A 20,267-nucleotide genomic window follows, 5' to 3' on the forward strand; every position below is an offset into this window, starting at 1 on the left:
TTGGAAAAGATTTGCACAGAGAAGTCAGTCTTCTATCCCTCCAGCACTGGAGTGACCAAAAGGTAGTCTTTTTCTGGAGGGACCAAAACTGAACAAAAAGGAGGTCATAATATCTTTACAGAGAGTTCCCTGCTTGGGATGGCTTTTCTTCTGTTAGGAGAGAAAATGGGGGGAAAGACAAGGTGATCAAACACGGAGGAGGTTGAAAATGGAAGCTCTTGAAAGGATCGCTGATCACTGTCCTGTTTTGCTCATAGAACTGTCTCACCAGAAAGAGTTTCCACTCTATTCGCAAAGCCTCTCAGCCAGGAAAGCCTCTCAGCCAGTATTTGCCCTGGCCTCAGGTTACTGCGCCGTTGCCTGAGGGCTCAGGTTCTCTTACTGGACTTTCTTCGCTTTGACAGTTCTTCCACTTTACCAAGCAGCCAGAATTCCCACTTGCGAAGAACTGCTTTGGCGCTTTGGCATTTGAGGCGAGGGGACAATGGCTCTATTGTTCTTTTGGCCTTCTTCAGTAGAGCAAATGTCTCCTCCATCTAACCCTGTCACCACGGGAGGCTGAGCTTGGAGCCCTCCAAGACTCACCTTCCTTCCACTTCCGCTTTGTTCTGGGAAGAGGGTTTGGTGTACCCCAACCCCTGCCCTCCCCTCCAGCAAACCAGTTCTGGGACCCGAGTGGGCAGTTGCCTTTTTCCTGCCCTTCACAGGTTGAAAGTTGGGAGAGAGGGAGAAAAAGATGCATGGGTCAGGAATCCCGTTTTAGTTCAGGTTCGACCTGCTGTCCGTGGTTCCCCCGGACTACACGCACCCGGAGCTCCGCCACGCAGAGGCTGCAGAGCGGTCCACGGGAACCCCGGCCAAGCTCTAAAAATACATGCAGAGGAGAGCCAGGCGTCGCGAGGACTCTGAGCTGAAGCTGTCTCCTAGGGCGGGTCGGGATCCCGCCGCCGGCTTCCCGCACGGCGTGCTCCAGGGAGTCCCCACGCAGGGTGCACCTTTGCGGTTGGGTTTCCCAGTCGCCTTCCGGGAACCCCGCCGAGCGCCCCGCGGCTCCGGAGACGCAGGCGAGCTGGCCTCCGCCGGTCCCCAGCTCGCTCTTCTCGCTCTGCCTGCGCTGGGGAGTGAGCGCTCAGGGACCCCCTCTGAGCATGCGCAGCCCCGCGCGCGCTCCCCCCCGCCCCCCTCCCTTGCCAGCCTTTTGCTTCTTCCTTTCATTAAACAAACAGGAGATCCTGAAACCTGGACCCGGTGCAAGCCGCAGCTCAAGGAGGAGGCGGAGGAGTAGGCAGAGCGTGGGATGGGCGCTGCGGAGGGGGATCGGTGATCCCGCGCTCCCCCGCCCCGCCCCCCCCGCGCGCGCACACGCGCTCTCACACACACACTCTCACAAATACACACTCGTACACGCCCGTGCCGCGCGCTCGCTGGTTGGATCTCCCACGCAGGCGGAATGCAGCAGAGCCCGGGGAGCAGCGTGTCTCCAGCTGCCTGAATGCGCCTCGCTCCCGGGAGCCGGAGCAGGAGCCGGACGGCCCAGTAGGGCGCAACGGAGGAGACTCTGCCGGGAGAGGTGAGTTGGGCGCCCTCAGCCGCGGGGCCGCTTCTGGACGCCCGGGGGGGCCAGATCAGGTTCCTGCCGGACACAGCGGCGCAGGTGGCCCAAGCCCAGCTTGCGGGCATCAAGGTGCAGATGAAAGCAGCTCTGGGGCGGTGCAGGGGGGAGAGGGCGATCCCAGAAATGGTCGCCTCCTGAGAGGTGTCAGATTGACCCAGTGGAAAGCGACACTGTCGCTGCTCATAAACTTTCGTCCCCTGTCATTTGGGGAACGTGGAGACAAAGGGGGCGTGGAGGCTCCCTCCGTCCCGTTGCACCCTTCTGGCTGCATTCTGGGCTGCACAGGATCCGGCATGCGGGCGGGGGCGCCCTGCAGGTAGCTGGTGCCAAGTCCTCCCGCCCGGGCGGGGTTGGGATTTCTCACCCCTGCTGTAAGCGTTTGCCTTTGATTTTCCCTCAGGCGTGGGCACCTGTCATTCTTTCCTTCTGCCCCATCCTGCACCCTTGGCGCCTCGTATTTGGGCAGGGGTGGGGGAGAGGGGGGCGGTGTCACCTGGAGAATTGGAGGGGCAGCGTTTGGCTCTCTCATTCAGCACCAGTGCCACCGGCGCCGGGGTGAGGCTCAGGTCAGCGCGGGGATGAATGATGAGTTACTAAAAGGCTTGCTGTAATCACCTCCTGGAAGCACTGGGCGCGAGGATCTCTCCTCCCCGGGGAGAGTGTCTTCACGCACACCCAGGCGGCGGCACTGGGAGCCGGGCTGGGCTGCTGTGGTGGGGGCTGCAGGCGAGGGAAGCTGGGGCTTTATTTTTGCCCGGGGGTTTTATGACCCACACATGTGGAGTATGTGGAGGATTCTGGGTTATTTTTCTTTGTGGGGATACCATATTCCCTTTTAACCTCTTTCGTGGGAGAGATTCTCTGCAGCCCTTATATCGAGCTGGTGGACAGGAGCCCTTCTGAATAATCCCTTCAGTCCCGGGGAACAGGTCCCAGCGAAGGGTTCCCTAAAATGCCATTTCCATTGGGGCGGGGTCTCAGAGGGCAGAGCGCCTGCTGGTACCTGGGAAGAGCCTCAAATCTAATGGCCCTTGGAAACAGGCGAGACTGGTCAGCGTACAAGGAGTCCAGGACTGGGACAAAGGGGTTTGCAAGAGGGACAGATGATGGCTATTTAGGAGAGCAGTGACTAGAAGCCAGTTGAGGCAGGAAGAGGTCTTGTGGGAAGCAAGGTACCCCTGCAGTCTTCACTGAATTCCTATACCCCTTCTCTTCTCCTGTGGTTGGTGGCTTTTATTCATCCGGTGGGACTCTGGAGATTTCCAGAATGTCACATCTGGAGCATAGAAAACTTGACTGTTCCTTAGCTAACCCTGAGCACAACCACAGATTAGTTCTGTAAGTCTAGAAAATGCCATGTACAGTTCTCTATTTTGACATTTTGTTCATACCTGGAAGAAGGGATGGGTAGACTGGTATATTGCAGTGGGGCGGAATCTCTACTTAAAGAGCTTGGATTTGCAGAAGTGTGTGTGTGTGTGTGTGTGTGTGTGTGTGTGTAGGGGGTGGGGGCGGGTGGTGAGGAGCCTGGAAGCCAAGCTGATGCTGATAGAAGAAAACACCAGAAGCTCAGATCTAGTTCCTGTGACTGTGGGTTGCCAGAGAGTTCTCTTCACTTTAAGATGAGTTGCAGAGGCTGTCTCTCTGCTGCTTTGGGGACCTTTTAAAATTTTAAACATTTTGTAACTTCATTGAAGTGGGAGAAAGCCTGATATACATGAGGTTAATTAAGGAAGTTCACTTATGAAATTTGAGCACCTTGGCTCAAAAGTCAATATTGCCAAAGGTGAACTTTTTGAGGAAGTGGTGGGGGGGGGGCGGGGGGGGAATTGAAAGGGAGGTGTATTATTAAAACAGTTTCACTTTTATAATTTTAAAAAAGCATTCAATAAGATAGAATTCTGAAGTTTTTTTTTCTTTTTTCAAACAACTAGTGAAGTAAAGACCTTTCCAGAAATATTTTCAAGTTGAAATTGACATAGTAGGGGTTTAAATATAATTGTCAGCTTATGTCCATTTGTATTTCATGGTCAATATTCACATCATTTACATTGTAAATCTTGGCAAGAAAAGATTAAGATTATTATTATTATTTTACTTTATACTAGAGCTCTATTTTCTTCCTTTATGGTATATTTCCTGTTTGTACATCTGCAAGTTCAACTCATTTTTATTATATTCACATTCTATTTTCTAGTATTTATTGACTACCTATCCCATATTTAGCATTGGTGGTTATATAAAAATGTATAACATCATTCTTGCCCTTAAAGCATTTATAATCTAGTTGTCAATACAAGATTAACACACATGAAGTAATTAGAGAGTAAGGTAGGTTTGTACTGTCCTGTGAGCTCTCAACATGCATGCCATATACTCCATCCTTCCTCCTGGCTTTTCTGAACATTCAGAAAACACACATCAGCACTTAGGTGCAGGAGCCTGGAGGAAGAGAAACACATGGAAGTAAAAAATAGTTCCAGCTTTCAAGGATGGGGAAATAGGTATTTAGCTAACTATGATGCAATCTGATTAACTGTTACAGTTATAGGGTAAATTAAGTAGTAATAGTATAGACATGCAAGTGACTTTTTTTCTTCCTCTATGGAATTTAACCAGATGGTTTTGGAGATATTTTTGAAAAAATGGATAGTCTTTACCAGGTAGGGAAGGATGAAAAAGACATCCTGGCAGAGGAAATGTTTGAGTGTCCTGTGTGGCTTGAGCATAGGGTGCTGGAGTGTGGATACAGAGATGAACAGAAGCTAAGTGACAGTAGTTAGCAACTGATGCTTTGGAGTAAAGGCTTCCCAGGTGGTGATGGTGGTAAAGAACCTGTCTGTCAAAACAGGAGATGCAGGAGATATGGGTTCAATCCCCTGGGTCAGACAAACCTTGTTTATGTAGCACAGTGACTAAGAGCACAGACTCTGGAGCTAGACAAGTTCTATTTGAATTTTGGCTCTGTTGTTGTTCAGTCACTAAGTCGTGTCTGACTTTTTGTGACCCCATGGGCTGTAGGCTTCCCTGTCCTTCACAATCTCCTGGAGCTTGCTCAAACTCATGTCCATTGAGTCAGTGATGCTGTCCAACCGTTTTGTTCTGTCATTCCCTTCTCCTCCTGCCTTCAGTCTTTCCAAGCATCAGGGTCTTTTCCAATGAGTTGGCTCTGCATCAAGTGGCCAAAGTACTGGAGCTTCAGCGCTAGCATCAGTCCTTCCAATGAATATTCAGGATTGATTTCCTTTTGGATTGACTGGTCGGCTCTCCTTGCAGTCCAAGGGACTCTCAAGAGTCTTCTCCAGCACCACAATTCAAAAGCATCAATTCTTCAGTGCTCAGCCTTCTTTATGGTCCAACTCTCATATCTGTTTGTAACTACTGGAAAAACCATAGCTTTGACTAGACAGACGTTTGTTGGCAAAGTGATGTCTCTGCTTTGGGCACACAGTTTACATCTATGTGCCTCAAATTACTCTTTCACTTCAGATGGCGATAACCATCTTAACGCATTACATAGAATTGTGGGGATTATATGAGTTAGTATTTGTAAGTGCTCAATAAATGGTAGGTTTTATGTGTGACAACAGTCAGGTTAAAAGCAAAGTTTTGACTTCATACTCAGGGCTCCAGAGACTGTGTGCCACAGCGTTTGTTTAAAAAATTATTTTGGTTGGTTTATAACTAGCTGGCTCTAATCCTGTTTACCTCAGTGGAGGAATTAAATCAGCCAACATAAATGTGGCAGGAGCAGACTAGCTCCTAGGTAGAGTAGGTGTCAGCGTGTATGCCTATAACATTTGCCTAGGTGCCTCCTCCTCATGCCTGTCTGGGGAAGGTAAAAGTTTGCTTGCCTTTAGGCTGGTCCTCACGTTCTTCAGGCTCATAGGCGGCACACAACAGATGCTTAGCTGTTTAGGAAATTGTTTTCAGGGAAGTGACTACATGTATTAATTACAGCACTGCTTTGGTACTGGGGGATGTAAACTAAACATGTCAGATGTGAGGTTTGTATCATTCTTTGGGAATTAAAAGCCTTTTTTCTTTACAGAAAAGTCTGGACTGTGTTCTGAAATAGAATCTCCAGTGCATACGGAAGCCCTGTCTTCTAGCTATTCGACAACAGGGCAGTGACCAGAGCTTAGGTCTGACTACTGCCTGCAGCTCTGTGTTGTGCTTGTTGGGCTTTATTTTGTTCAGCTGTGTCAGGCTCTTTGCAACCCCATAGACTGTAGCCTGCCAGACTCCTCCATCCGTGGAGTTTTCCAGGCAAGGAAACTGGAGTGAGTTGCCATTTTCTATTCCAGGGGATCTTCCCAACTCAGGAATGGAACCTGCGCCTCCTGCCAAATGTTGTTTTCGTTCCATAATCAAAGACTGATTTTTGTTTTCCTGTTTCATCCATCCTATTTATGTTTCACTCAGATTAAACTTATAACAGGTATCCAACTGAGATTTTTCTTTTTCACCTTCAGGTCTTTTGCTGTGCTGTTCTCTCTTGCTGGAATTTTCTCCCTTAGTTTCCCTGCCTAACTCCTTTGGAAGTTAGGGAAGGTTGTCTTGACCGATTAGCACTAGAATCGGCTTCCCATCCTACGTATTTCTCAGGTCCTCACCTTTGTATTTTCAGCCCCTCATGTAGGGCTTGTCACATAGCAATTGATTGGATTGATTTAATTCATTTTGGATTGAATGAGTGACAGTGAATGAATCTTGGCTTGAGTCATTTCTGATGCCCCAATAATACAGCTTCATGTTAGAGAAAATTATAGAATTTTCAAGTTCAGCAGTTCACTGGAAATCTTCTAATCAGACTCCTAAATGAAACAAGATGACATTGAGAACCGGAGAGTTTCAGTGACTCACCTGAGCTCAGTAGTGTGAGAACCAGGACTAGAACCCCCAGCTCCTGATTTCAGTTGCAGCGTCTGCCCAGGTCCTAGATCAGGGAGAGCTGAGGGAGGCAGTCATGTAATTGCAGGGTTTGTTCCTGACTTTATTTCAAAATTTGCAATCTTGTTCATTATATATATATATATATTTTTTTTTTAACTTTACAATATTGTATTGGTTTTGCCATGTATCAACATGAATCCACCACAGGTATACACTTGTTCCCCCCATTATATATTTTTTGCATTAATTTAATTTTTAAAAATATTGCACTAAATATTGTTTGTTTTCATTACTGAGTTTTTGGACATCCCTTTAAAATTTGTGCCCCATGTGAGGACCTTTCTGACCTCACCCTGATTCCAACTCTGTTCTTTCCACTTCCAGGCCTTCATTATTGGTGTAAGAATGCAGTTTCACTGTGGAAAACACAAAAATATCAAAGGAAACACCATTTGACATGGTGGAATGAGCTGCTAATAAACATTTCATGACCTGGCTGATCTGCTTATTAGTAAAGGTTACATTCACAGCATAAAAGCAAGGCTGAAAGGAAAAAATAAAAGTTGAAAGATTCTCTATCTATTGAATGTCTATTTATCTCAGAGCCAAGGGACAATGTAGAGATTGTCTTCATTTATAAGTTTATATATGTCTATATTTCTGAGGTTTCTGAAGATACAAAATGGAAAAAGAAAATTGTTCTACTCATCAACTTGGTGAGTCTTGGCCTATGGCACTGTTGGTCTGTTTTGAATATTTAAGCTTAGAAGGCTAAAAAATTGGCCATTTCTGTCCCCAAAATAGGAAAGGAAGGAAAAGAAACGTTAATGGAAAGGAGAAAAAGAGAGAAAATTTGAGGGAGATATCTGCTAAGTACCATCTATACTACCTTCAAGTGTAGAGGGGGCTTTACATATATTATTTCAGTAATTTTGACAGCATGCTAAAATTGGTATTCATATCTCCATGTGACAGCTAAGCAAACCAAGACTCAGAAAAGTGAGTTAGCATGTCCAAGCTCTTAAGCTAGAGCCGGATTCAAACCCAGATGTGAATTCATAGATGACACTCATCCCACTTCATCCTGCTTCTCCAGGGCTTGGGGTGACAGGTCCCCTTATCACCTCCTGTCTTCACTGAAGCCTGAGGTTCAGGGCTTTAGCAGTTCATATGGGTTTGCTGGATGGGAAATCAGCACTCAGCTCCCATCCCTGCTGTTATTTCCTCCTTCTATGGTACGTTTATCTTTCCCCATTCATCAGTAACAACAGAAAGCAGAGATGCATACACATAGGAAATAAATACCCATCTTTGTGTGAATATCATAAATTTTTACATGACATGAAAGCACACATTTTATTTTACCTCCATTATGCCAGAGGGGGCTTTTTCTTTGGGTATTACAGCATCAAGTGTTCCAGAAATGCTCACAGACACAGACTGATGAAAAGGTGATCATAATTACTGGAGCACATCTGTCACAATGAGGGGCGATGTATTGCACAGCTGATGGTCAAGGGTTTCTGGGGTGCTTTTCTAATCGATGTTTCTGATGAGTAGCATGGAGCAGTGACCTTCACCCCCAACATTTTAAATTCAATGAAATCCCCAATCAAGTGGAATCTGATATAATTAACAAGAAATAAAATCTGGTTGAGAGTAATGCTGTTCCGTGCGGAGCTCTACGAGCAGAGCGTGCTTTATCATTATTCCCATCTCCCCGTCTATGCTAGCTATCACTTCCAGGCAAACACACACTCAAATGCTCAATAATCAGCCCACAGCCTTCTCTCCCGGGGGTCACAGGAACTGAAAAAAAAAAAAAAAAAAAGTAAGACCTTTTCATTCACACTTGTATTAACTGGAAAAGAACATTATCTCTCTGGTTTTTTCCCTCAGTGTAAATGTAAGGCAGTATCTCTATGTTTGAGAGAATCTTCTGGGTTTAGTGTTTTATGTGGGCTGACTCCTAGCATGTGACACAATTCATGGCCAGGTTGTTTTGGAACAATTAGAGTATTTTAGGAATCGAAAAACTAAACCAGTTATATATGTACTGCAGTGTTATACAAAATGTAAATGTGATGAAAAGCATGGTGTAGAAAGTAAAAACCAGTCATATTTCTGCCCCAACCTCTTCCCCAGAAAACCACTGCCAGTTGATTACTGTATGTGCCTCCATTTTTGGTCCAATATCATTTGTATATGTTACTCTTTAAAAAAAAAAAGGTGGAGTTATACTTTACATATTCTTTTATATTTGCTTTTAGTTACAATTTCAAATGAAAGCACTTTCTCTAGATTAATAGGCATTTGGTAAATATTACTGTTGTATGACTAGGATAAATGCTGCTTTTCATCCTAAAATAGAGCTCAGCTGACCTCTCCTATGGTCCGTTGGCCACCTGTGTGTGCTAAGTCACTTCAGTTGTGTCTGACTCTTTACAACCTTGTGGACTGTAGCCCACCAGGCTTATCTGTCCCTGGAATTCTTCAGGCAAGAAAACTGGATTGATGCCTTCCTCCAGGGGATCTTTCCTAACATAGGGATCAAATCCATGTCTCTTATGTGTCCTGCATTGGCAGGTGGAGTCTTTACCACTAGTACCACCTGGGAAACCTGTCCTCATATGTAATTTTTCGATACAGTCAATGAGCAAATATTGTCTGAGGTCCTTCTGGGAGCCACCAAATATACTATGTGCTTTTCTGGAGTTCACCGTCCATCTGGCAAGAGATAAGATAATGAGGGGACTTCATTTGAACTTAATGAATGGCAGCAGCTATAAACTCTCCTTGATTCACAAAATTTCTGGAAGGGATAGTTTACTTCAATTGTTTTCCATTTTTCCAGTTGACAATACTGAGGTTCACTGAGGTTAAGGGACTCGTCCAAGGTCCCACAGCTGATGACTGGAGAGGCTGGGATGACAGGCTGGTTTGTAGCCTATTAAGCTAGTGCTTAATACCTGACAACATCAGTTGTTGTTCCGTCGCTTAGTCATGTCCGACTCTTTGCGACCCCATGGACTGTAGCACACCAGGCTTCTCTGTCCTTTACCATCTCCTGGAGCTTGATCAAACTCATGTCCATTGAGTTGGTGATGCCATCCAACCATTTCATCCTCTGTCATCCCCTTATCCTCCTGCCTTCAATCTTTCCCAGCATCACATTTTTTTCTAGTGAGTTGGCTCTTTGCATCAAGTGGCCAAAGTGCCATCAGACCTGACTGCAAAACAACCCTCACATCTGGAAAAGGGAATGCAGGAACTCACTTCACAAACACTAGCTTGACCAGTTAATCTCTAGTAAATTGAAACTCATGCTTTATGTAAATATTGTCACCCTCAAGCGGCTGCAGATACTGCTTCCCCATCCTCACATCCTGCCTGCCTGCCTAACCCCTGCCTAAGCTCCATCTTTTCCTCTTCCACAGCCTGATCGTCTCCCATTTTAGTAACACTTTGAAGTTAGGCAGCAATCTGACCGTGTTGAGATGGTGCCCACATTACCTAAAGAGAGTGTTCTTCTATACACATTTTAGCAGAGGTTTAACTTTTAGTTTTGCTTCTTGCCATCTTGAACTTTAAGGAATGAGTTCCAAAATAAGTGCATTTTACCTGCCAACTTTAATCAAGGTATGAATTCTTCCTTTTATTAACTGATGATTTTCCCTGATAGGGGCATGAGTTCTTTAGTTATCCTTCACTGCTGTGGAGGCAGGGTCACGTCGTGGCTTAACAGCTTGGACTATGAAGTCAGAGGGACCTGGATGTTAGTCCCAGCTCTGCCGTTCACCAAAGTTGTGATGTAAGGCCAATCCCTTCGTCTCTCTAAATCTCAGCTCTCTCATCTGTGAGATGGAAATAATAAAAGTATGCCCTCAAAGAGATTTTGTGAGGAATAAATAAATAGCTTGCTTGAACATAGTTTAGAACATAATAAGGACTAAGGAAATTGCAGCTACTATTTTTCATTATTTATGATATACAAGATGTGTAACTGACATAGCCTTCAGAACCACTTAGATATAAAGCTTTATTGGGTTGTCACATAACATTTTAATCTTTTTTTTTTTTAAAGTAAGACTTAAACCAAGGATCTGAAAGTCTGACTCATTATATGAGTAACTCCCTAAACGTTGTCAAGTCTTTGTCAGAATATTACCTTCCATGGAATTCTGAAGAATAGCAAGAGGTGGGAAAGTGGAGGGATTTGGTCCATACACTGAAGCCCTACTTTAAAAAAAAGTGTCAGCCCTCTTTGCATTATTCTACTTTCATGGAAATGCTTGAGGACTGATGAAAATGTATGCCTTTCCCCAACATGAAGACTACATTATTTAACTATATGTTTTAAGTATCACTTTCCTTAGTTGTACTGGTAAATTATCTAGATGTAGACATGTTTGAATGCTGCATAGACTCATAGAACCTGAGGTGTGGATGGCAAGAATCTAGTCACTCACTCAGTGCTTGGGTCTCCCATTTCACACCATATGACGAGAAGCTGTCCAGCCTTTACTTTTCAGCACCAGGGCTCCATTCCTTCCCCATGTTGGTGACCATAATAGATGTACTCAGGATAGAAGCTGATCGGATCTGAGCTGAGGTTGGCCAGGATCCTGAGAGCAGAGGCAGAGAACGTAACCTTAATGCCCATCAAACACCTAAACATACTTTCATCTCAGGATCTTTGCACTTGCTGTTAGCTCAAGTCTGGAATGCTTGCTTTGCAGGCTTTCTCTCTACTTCGTCCACCTGCTCATATGTCATCAAATAAGCCTTTCCTGGCCGATTTGTCTAGAATACCCAGCCCATTCATCTCTAATTCTTTGTTCTGCTTTATATCTCTTTGATAGTATTGATCACCACCTTGCTTTTTGTATGTGTTTACTTGTTTATCTGCATTGCTTCCCTGGTGGCTTAGAGGGTAAAGTGTCCGCGTGCAATGCGGGAGACCTGGGTTCAATCCCTGAGTCGGGAAGATACCCTGGAGAAGAAAATGGTAACCCACTCCAGTACTCTTGCCTGGAAAATCCCATGGACGAAGAGCCCGGCAGGCTGCAGTCCCCAGGGTCACAAAGAGTCAGACATGAGTGAGCTGTCTCATACTAGAATAAGTGCTACAAGATGAGGGATACTCTATGTTTTGTCTGTTTTTATATCCCCAGGAGTGCCTGTGACACTCTATAAGTTTAATTGAAATTTATTGAATAAATGAATTAAAATATAAAGAATAATTAGCATCTTGAGAGTGGATCTAAGAAACCAGTAGAAATCACCCAGTCCAAAAGGCAGGAGAGTGATAATAACATCTAAAAATGTGAGATGGTCCCAGAAACCCACATGTATGCTATTTGCCACAAATGGCAAATCTGGGAATGTTAGTGCAAAGTGAGGCCCAAGTCTGGGGGTGGTCGCAGAAGATTGCTCTGAATAAGGTCAAGGCATCACAGTTTCTACTGCTGACTTTCAGACATGGGGAGCACATGCCATTGAGATTACTTCTGCAGGAAAGATATCATTTCACTGCAGACAACTTGAAATATTAAACAGATTGAACCAAATTCTGCCTCCCTTTAGCTGCATGGGGCCAGATGGCCAGGCTAAGGGGTAGAGCTCATGTGGAAGAAGATGAAATTAAATGATGCCCAAGAAATCCAGCTTTATTTTACATAGAAGGTCATTTGTGTAATGCTCCAACAAAATGAGCAAGCTGGACCACACATCATATACTTTCAGGAAAATGAGTTTGGAAAACTGCAAACATTTAGCATGTGCACCTTCTTACCTCTATATGTGACCCACTATTGAACAAATGTACATTTGTGTAGGAAGTCTTGTTATCTTGGGATCTTTAAATGTGAAGTTACTTCTGACTAGTGGATTTGGTTCTGGGTGCAGTGCTGATAAGTATTCTCCGTGGTTTGTTTCATTTGTGTGGTCTGGGGTACAGAAGCCAGAGGCAGCTCTGTGAAGGACAGGATTGCCCCAAATTTGTCTTGGAGTTCTGGAGAAGCTGTAAATGGTGTGACAGCCTTGCCTGAACACTGCAACCCAGGTCTTGATCTCGGTGGATTTCTTTCGAGAACCATTGTTGGATTTTTTTTTTTTTTATAATTCTTTTGCTTTGAGCAGAAGTTTTCACTCACTTAAATATCAACTATATAGAAGAAACTCACCAAAACTAATCGAAAGGAAATGTAACATCCTTGGAAAGTTTAACTCTGTAAAAGAGAATGGGCTGCAGTCACTCTTACAGGATGTTTTTCTGTATGAGTCATCAGCACAAGTCAGTCTTGAGGCCAGTGATAAAAACCTAAAGTCTATACCTTTATACATGGAGAAAATAGAATTTATAGGAAAAAAACTGAAAAGAGGAGAAATCTAAACATTCAGAACTGGGTGAACCGACTGCCTAGTGTTACAAGAAGGATGGAGTCACTGGAGAATAAATCAGAATTTATCACATCACTGGTACCTTTTCTAACAGAGCATCTGGCAGAAAAAAATTTCCCAGTTTTTCACCAAGAGGGGATCTTTCCCCTCTCTTCCTCTCAGATCTTGCCTTTGCAATAAATCTCGGTTCCTCTGCCTTTTCCTTGAATTTAAGATCCTTTGTTGTTAGTGGATTCAAGGGGACAATTCATGAGACCAGGGCTTATGTTTCCTATTGTTCTCCCACAAAGCATTTTGGGCCACCGCAATTACTTTCTGTCTAGGCATTTTTTCTGGCCTATCACATCCTTCAATAACAACAACAAAAAATATCTACTCACCAAGTTTTTCTGAGTGCCAAAGAATTGATGCTTTCGAACTGTGGTGCTGGAGAAGATTCCTGAGAGTCCCTTGGACAGCAAGGAGATTAAACCAGTCAATCCTGAAGGAAATCAACTCTGAATATTCATTGGAAGGACTAATGAAGTCCCAATACTTTGTCTACCTGGTATGAAGAGTTGACTCATTGGAAAAGATCCTGATGCTGGGAAAGATTGAGGGCAGGAGTAGAAGGGGATGACAGAGGATGAGATGGTTGGATGGCATCATTGACTCAGTGGACATGAGTTTGAGCAAACTCCAGGTGATAGTGAAGGACAGGGAAGCCTGGTATGCTGTAGTTCATGAGGTCGCAGAGTCGGACATGACTTAGCAACTGAAAAACAAAAGTTTTCCTTATTTTCGTTTCCCTGGTGTTAGATCCACTCTGTGTGTGTGTTTGTGCTAAGTCACTTCAGTTGTGTCTGACTCTTTGTGACCCTGTGGACTGTAGTCCACCAGGCTCCTCTGTCCATGGAATTCTCCTAAAAATAATGGTAAGTTACCTTTAAGGTAGATTCAACTTTCAAGTAAAGTTGTTTCTGAACATCCAGAACCACAGGAAGAAATGAGAACTTTTCTTTTCCTTCGAAAGAATTCTATCTTGGAACTTCCCTGGTCATCCAGTGGCTAAGACTCTGCAGTCCTGGGTGCAGGGAACCTGAGTTTGATCTCTGGTCAGGGAATTAGATCCCACATGCCACAATGAAGACCCAGGCAGCCAAAATTAATTAATGACTGAATGATTTTTTGATTTGAGTTTAGGAAATGGTTGTAACTTCAGTGATTAAACTTTTGACCAAAAAGAGTTTTATAAAATTATAATTTCCCAGGTAATATTTTATAAATCAGAGTTATTTAAATATTGTTAAAATGTGAGTTAAAAAGAATAATCATTCCATTATTTTAGATGAGACATGAATTTCACCTTAACGGTTCTTCTGCATGGACTTCACCCAGGATACTTTCTCCTCTGACGGTTTATCAGGCTGTGACTCCTCTTCTCCAGAGCTGCCTTTCCATTTCAGTTGTCTTGTCTACCATCTTTCCCATTGGAGACAGCCCTTGCTGCTGTCTTCACTGCATGACTCCCACTCCCTTCCCCATTCAGCTTCGCAGCCCATCCCACCCCCAGCGCCTGCGAGGCAATGTAAAAATCATTTGGAAATGGTGGCATGTGGCAGAAAGTATGAGATTTCAATTAAAAGGTCTGAGTTTTTAGCCTTGACTACATGACTTTACTTGCTATGTAACCTGAGTTTTCTTAATCTCTCTAGATTTAATTGCTTTAAATAAGGACAAACATTAACTCATGAAGAATTGTTTTGGGATAATTTATGAGAAGGTAAACTCAAAAATTTTGTAAAAAGTGTTCATTTATGAATGCATTATTTCTAATTCAGCTCCATCAGCCATGATTTTATTGGTAATGAAGGGAAATGAAGTAACTCTTCCCAGGATGCAGGGCTCAATTTTTCCTATTCATTTGGCAATTGAAAATCAAAGCAGGTAGTATGAATCAGATGGAAATACATGTGCTGGCTGAGGATATAAATCATCCTAAGATCAGATGTGTTTCTCTTTGGTATGACTCAGAAGTGTTTTATTGTAAACAGAGTATACATTTGGCATTCATACAGGGAATCACTTCACCTAGTTTAGCCCCAAATTGCTTCCGTAAAACTATTAAGCTTTATGTTTACTATGTCCCCATTTTAAAATGCAGTGTGTCTGAGATTATCCAGAGGAGTTGAAAAGGTTCTCATCCTTGATTTTAAAAAAGGAGATGACTAGAGGGAGAGGCTACTTGCAGAAAAGAAAAATGGAGAGGATAAGGGAAAAGTGGGTCTGAGCTGATCCAGAAGGGATTGGCTATTTCACATGAACCTAAGATGTGAAGCAGAAGCTTTGCTAGATAAGGCTGTGTGATTTGACAGAATCAGGTTCAATAACAAAGGGTCGTGTGGCCTTATGGAGCTGGAGAAACCAAAATCGTTTTGATGAAAATCACCAGGAAGATTCAGTTGGGTGAATAGGTAAGACCTGGACAGGCTGATTGAGGTTTTGATGACTGGCAGCAGCTGAAACTTAACACTGTCCTTTTCTTTCGTAAGTAGACATGTTTGAGTACACAGTACATATTTGATGAATGGGTGAATGAATAGAAGAGTAAGTGAATAAGTGAACCAAAAGAGTTGTGAGTGAATAGGATTACCCTGAGCTGAGACCTGGAAGCTATTGTCAAATGGAGCAACTTAGTTAGAAGAGAAAGGATGAGCTGAAAAATATGCTGGGTTAGAAATTCCAAATGATGTTCTTAAGAAGCATATTTTAGCAAGATAGGATCAGATAAAAACTTGCCCCAAAGCTGTGTATGTGGTAAGTGATTGTGCCACTTGATTCTTAAAAAGTATGGTATCCTTGTACCGCCCCAGAGACATAGTATAGTAATGAGTGGAGCATGGAATCTGGGGTCCAGCAGATGATTTTCAGTTCTGCTTTTCTGACTTTGAAATGGGCAAAATATTTAACCTCCTGGACCTTCAATTTCCTCATCTAAAAATGGGCTAATAATACCTACTTCATTTGATTACCATAAGGAGTATCTGAGCTGTCTGTAAATCTTCTGGCATATTGTTCATCCTCAATAAATGTCAATTGCCTTCTCATCCATATTCTTGGACAAATAGCAGCAGCACCCATCAGATTCTGACAAGTTACAAATGAATGAAGAATTACAGCTCTTGCAATGCTGGTTTACTCCTACAATACCAACATATACATTCTTAAGCATGTTGGTGTTTATAAATGCACAGCATTGACGCCCTGTTACACAGACTTCACCTAATCAGTTGCTCCATATGGACTTCACCCAGGAAAGTTCCTCCTTTGACCTTTTCCTGGTCCTCTGCCCCTTTTCTCTGCTGCTTTTCACACATTTCCTTCTATCTACTTCCTTGCCTGTGTTATACAACCCCATGCTGCTGATTCCTAACATATGACTCCCAGTCCTCCCCCAGACAACTTTGAAGTGCCTACCCCCACCCAGGGCAGCAGAAGAACCGAGTTCCATTTTTTGTCTTTTCTATTATCCGCCCACATTTCTCAACTCTCTTATTCTTGTGTGCTCAGTTGCTCAGTCGTGCCCTACTCTTTGCGAACCCATGGACTGTAGCCAACCAGGCTCCCCTGTCCATGGAATTTTTTCAGGCAAGAATGCTGGAATGGGTTGTCATTTACTCCTCCAGGGGATCTTCCCAACCCAGGGATCAAACCTGTGTCTCCTGCATTGATCTCCTGCATTGGTAGGCAAATTCTTTACCACTGTGCCACCTGGGAAGCCCTCTCTTATTCTTACCAAAGCCAATACCCCACCCCCATTTTCTTCCCTAATTTTTTAACCCTTAGTTCCCTTAGTTTATCCTTGCTGTTACTTTCTTACAAATCCTTGTAATTATTTTATTTTAATGGGTTTATCTTACATATGCATCCCTTTTCATATATGATCTTCAAAACGGAGTTTCTTGAAAACTTGGGTAGTCACCCTGGTGTCTCTCTAGATGGTGATAACTCACCTTTCTTTCCCAAGAAAAATCATTTATAGTTTTCTGAGTCATATCCTTATTCTTGAGACTCCTCTTCTCTCACGTATGTATACCTAGTCCTTTAAATCATTTCTAGAATTTCAGATTAAGGGATTCTGCTCCTGTCTTCTTTGGGATCCTTAAAATAGTATTCCTTGGTTATGGTAAACTCTCATGTTCCTCTTTTGAGGCTGTTTCCCTTGCTGTGCATCACTGTTGATCAGAATACATTACAGAGTCCACTTAATGAACTCCTCCATTTCTTTGAGAAATGACATCACAAAGAGAAGGCTAAGCATGTATCTGAGCACTGGGCTGATCAAGTTGTCTTTTGGGCAGTGTGTGGATATTTGTCTTCCATCCTGCTCTGCCTATCCATGGGGTCCATTCCATGGTTTGTATCAGGAACACACCTTTCCTGTCCTTCATCAAGCTTATCAGTCTCCACTTACTCCTATGATGGTATCAACTTCAGTTTCACTCTCTGTTCTTTTTTAATCGCCCTTGTAGATTGTAGCCAACACGAAGCTGCTCTCAAGTCTGAATCATGGGATTTCCTCACAATTCGATGTCTAGCACTTGTGCTTTTAAAAAAATATATGTTTATAATGGTCATGCATGTGCCTGCTCCCAGTCGTGTCTGACTCTTTGCAACCCCATGGGCTGTATCCTGCCAGGTTCCTCTGTCCTTGGGATTTCCAGGCAAGAATACTGGAGTGGGTTGCCACTTCCTACTCCAGTGGGGTCTACCAGACCCAGGAATCAAACCCATGTCTCCTGCATTGCAGGTGAATGCTTTACCTTGGTCATGCTGTATGCTAATTCTGTCTCCAAATACATTTGCACTGTGGTTTGTCTTGAAGATTGTACTATTTTGGAGCAGCCCTGCCACTTGTTTTTCTTCTCACTACTTTTAATGACTCCTGTGTGTTTCTTTTTCTAAGGCTCCTGATTTTGACTAAGATGTTACTAAGATCTTTAGGAAGTGAATCTTTCCTGAAGCTTAGGTGAGTCTTGGTAGGTGGGCACCCAGGCTGTTCCATGGAGGAGACTTAGTTAATATCTGTTGACTGACTGAGTGAATCAGCTGCCCCTTCATCTTCTTTGCCATTTTCTTGCTCGGGAAGCCATTTGGCCCAGTTTCGCTCGTTCTTTTTCTGTTTCTCGAGAACTGTGTCGGGAGAAATGGGCCAGAGAAACAGGTCCAGAAATAGATCATTACTCAGAGGGAGAAGTGCCAAATAGCCTTGTTCTGTGTCCAAGAAAACATCAGGGCTCCTGAAAAGCAAAGTGAAAAATGACAGCTTACCATTTCATTGAAAAGACAAAGTAAGTAGACATGAGATAGCATGGTCCTTGATCTAGTGAGTGTCTGAGGTAAGACACACCAGGCCTACCCTAAGCTAATGGAAAACTACAGGGATCCTAGAACCTTTGGGGTACACACTCCTTACTGAGTCTGCTATATTCCTATAAAGCATTGGAGAACACAGTGCTTTGGGATGCAAGGCTGTCCTGGAGTAATGGGGCTCATGATGAGACAATGAATGAACCAGGTATCCCTTTTCAGAAAAAGGTTTATACTTCTTAAAAAATGAAGATGATGTGGAGCTATCTCACTTCAGGGAGGTTCTTAGAAGCATTGATTTTATGATAGGAAGCATGCATATCTCCTAATGCATTTGCATTGAATGCTTGTACTTCAGGAGCCACAAATCCTCAGAGGCCAGGAAAGATTTTGATTCAGAACCACTGTCTAAAGAGTCACTCTTCTTTAGTACTTGGATGATAATACCTTGAAAGACAGGAAAATCCTAGTAGTACATATGGCATACAGTGGATGATAAGCATACAGATAAAGAGCACGGCAAAATGATAAGAAATAGACGATAGTAAAACGAGCAAAGGGTACAAAGAAGAAAATCCTAAAAGACACAATTCAAATGGCCAATAACTATATGAAGGGAAGTTCAGTTTCACTAGTTGATGAGGAAAAGCAAGTAAAAATCAAGACAAGATACAATTTTGAAGCCATCAGACTGATAAAATTTTAAAATATTGTTTTTATTCAGTGGTACCAAGTGTATGTATGTATGTATATGTGTGTGTGTGTGTGTGTGTGAAAACACTTTGTACACTGCTAATGGTTGTGTGAATGACTATAACAGTTTTAGAACTTAATTGGTAAATATTCTCAAGACTGAAAATGCACACTCCTTGTCACTGACTTTGGAGAAGATATCCTAAGGAGACAAGGGCATGCATTTTTAAGGCTATGTATGTGCAAAAACATAGCATTTAGTAGATAAAATATGGAAACACATCTGAATACTTATCAGTGGAGCCTTGAATAAATTATGAAACACTAAACATATTGGAATATGCCATTTTGCCTCTTTGAAAAATGTGGTTTTATGTTTATTTGCCTGGAGTGATATCCTTTATCCTTTTGCAAGTGGAAGAAAAAAATTATTAATATTAGCTAAAACATATATATTGTTTACCATATGCAAGTTACTGTTCTGGGTTGCACATGTTATTTCATTCAAATGTCATGGTATCCATTTACAGTTGAGAAAATAAAACAGAGAGAGGCTAAAGGACTTCTAAGACACATAAACACTTAGTGATACACCTAAGATTTAAACTCTAGTGGGTTGGCTCCAAAGTGGGAAATCTTAATGACCATGGTGTACTTTTTCTCAAGTAATGGGTTATTATTAATATAAACCCCAATTTTTGTATTAAAAAATAACCATATGTGTATATGTACATATTTATGTATATATATTACAAAGTGATGCTTCTAATAAGAGTCTTGATTAAGATATAAGAGACATGGTTTGATACCTGGCTTTGGAATATCCCCTGGGGAAGGAAATGGCAGCCCATTCCAGTATTCTTGCCTGGAGAATCCCATAGACAGAGGAACCTGGCAGGCTATAGTCCATAGGGTCACAAAGAGTCAGACAGGACTGAAGAGACTTAGCATAGCACACATGTATATATGTTAAAAAGTGATGCTTCTCATAAGAGTCTTGATTATTTTAAGAAACAAGATAGTGAGATCAGTTTGCCTTTGAGTTTATCACACCCAAACAACCAAAGTAAGAGCTTCTTAAAACCAATACAATAAAAAAATAAATAAATAAAATAAAATAAAACCAATACAATAGTGTAAAGTTTAAAAATTAAAAAAACAAAAACAAAAACAAAAGCAGAGACATTACTTTGCCAACAAAGGTTCATCTAGTCAAGGCTATGGTTTTTCCTGTGGTCATGTATGGATGTGAGAGCTGGACTGTGAAGAAGGCTGAGCGCCGAAGAATTGATGCTTTTGAACTGTGGTGTTG

The 20,267-nt window shown here is 42.8% G+C and overlaps 1 protein-coding gene across 2 annotated transcripts in view; it reads left to right on the forward strand.

Moving 5' to 3' along the window:
- The first annotated feature begins 1,204 nt into the window (after positions 1-1,204).
- Positions 1,205-20,267, forward strand: part of PLPPR1 (phospholipid phosphatase related 1) — a 306,884-nt gene continuing 287,821 nt past the window's right edge. The window contains exon 1 of one of the 2 annotated variants that reach the window (XM_027550405.1): positions 1,205-1,570. The gene's annotated coding sequence lies outside the window, so the exon portion shown is untranslated. The remainder of the gene's footprint in view (positions 1,571-20,267) is intronic. The other variant, XM_027550403.1, reaches the window with a different exon arrangement.

The sequence above is a fragment of the Bos indicus x Bos taurus genome, chromosome 8 (genome assembly GCF_003369695.1).
Source record: "Bos indicus x Bos taurus breed Angus x Brahman F1 hybrid chromosome 8, Bos_hybrid_MaternalHap_v2.0, whole genome shotgun sequence".
NCBI classification, from domain to species: domain Eukaryota; kingdom Metazoa; phylum Chordata; class Mammalia; order Artiodactyla; family Bovidae; genus Bos; species Bos indicus x Bos taurus.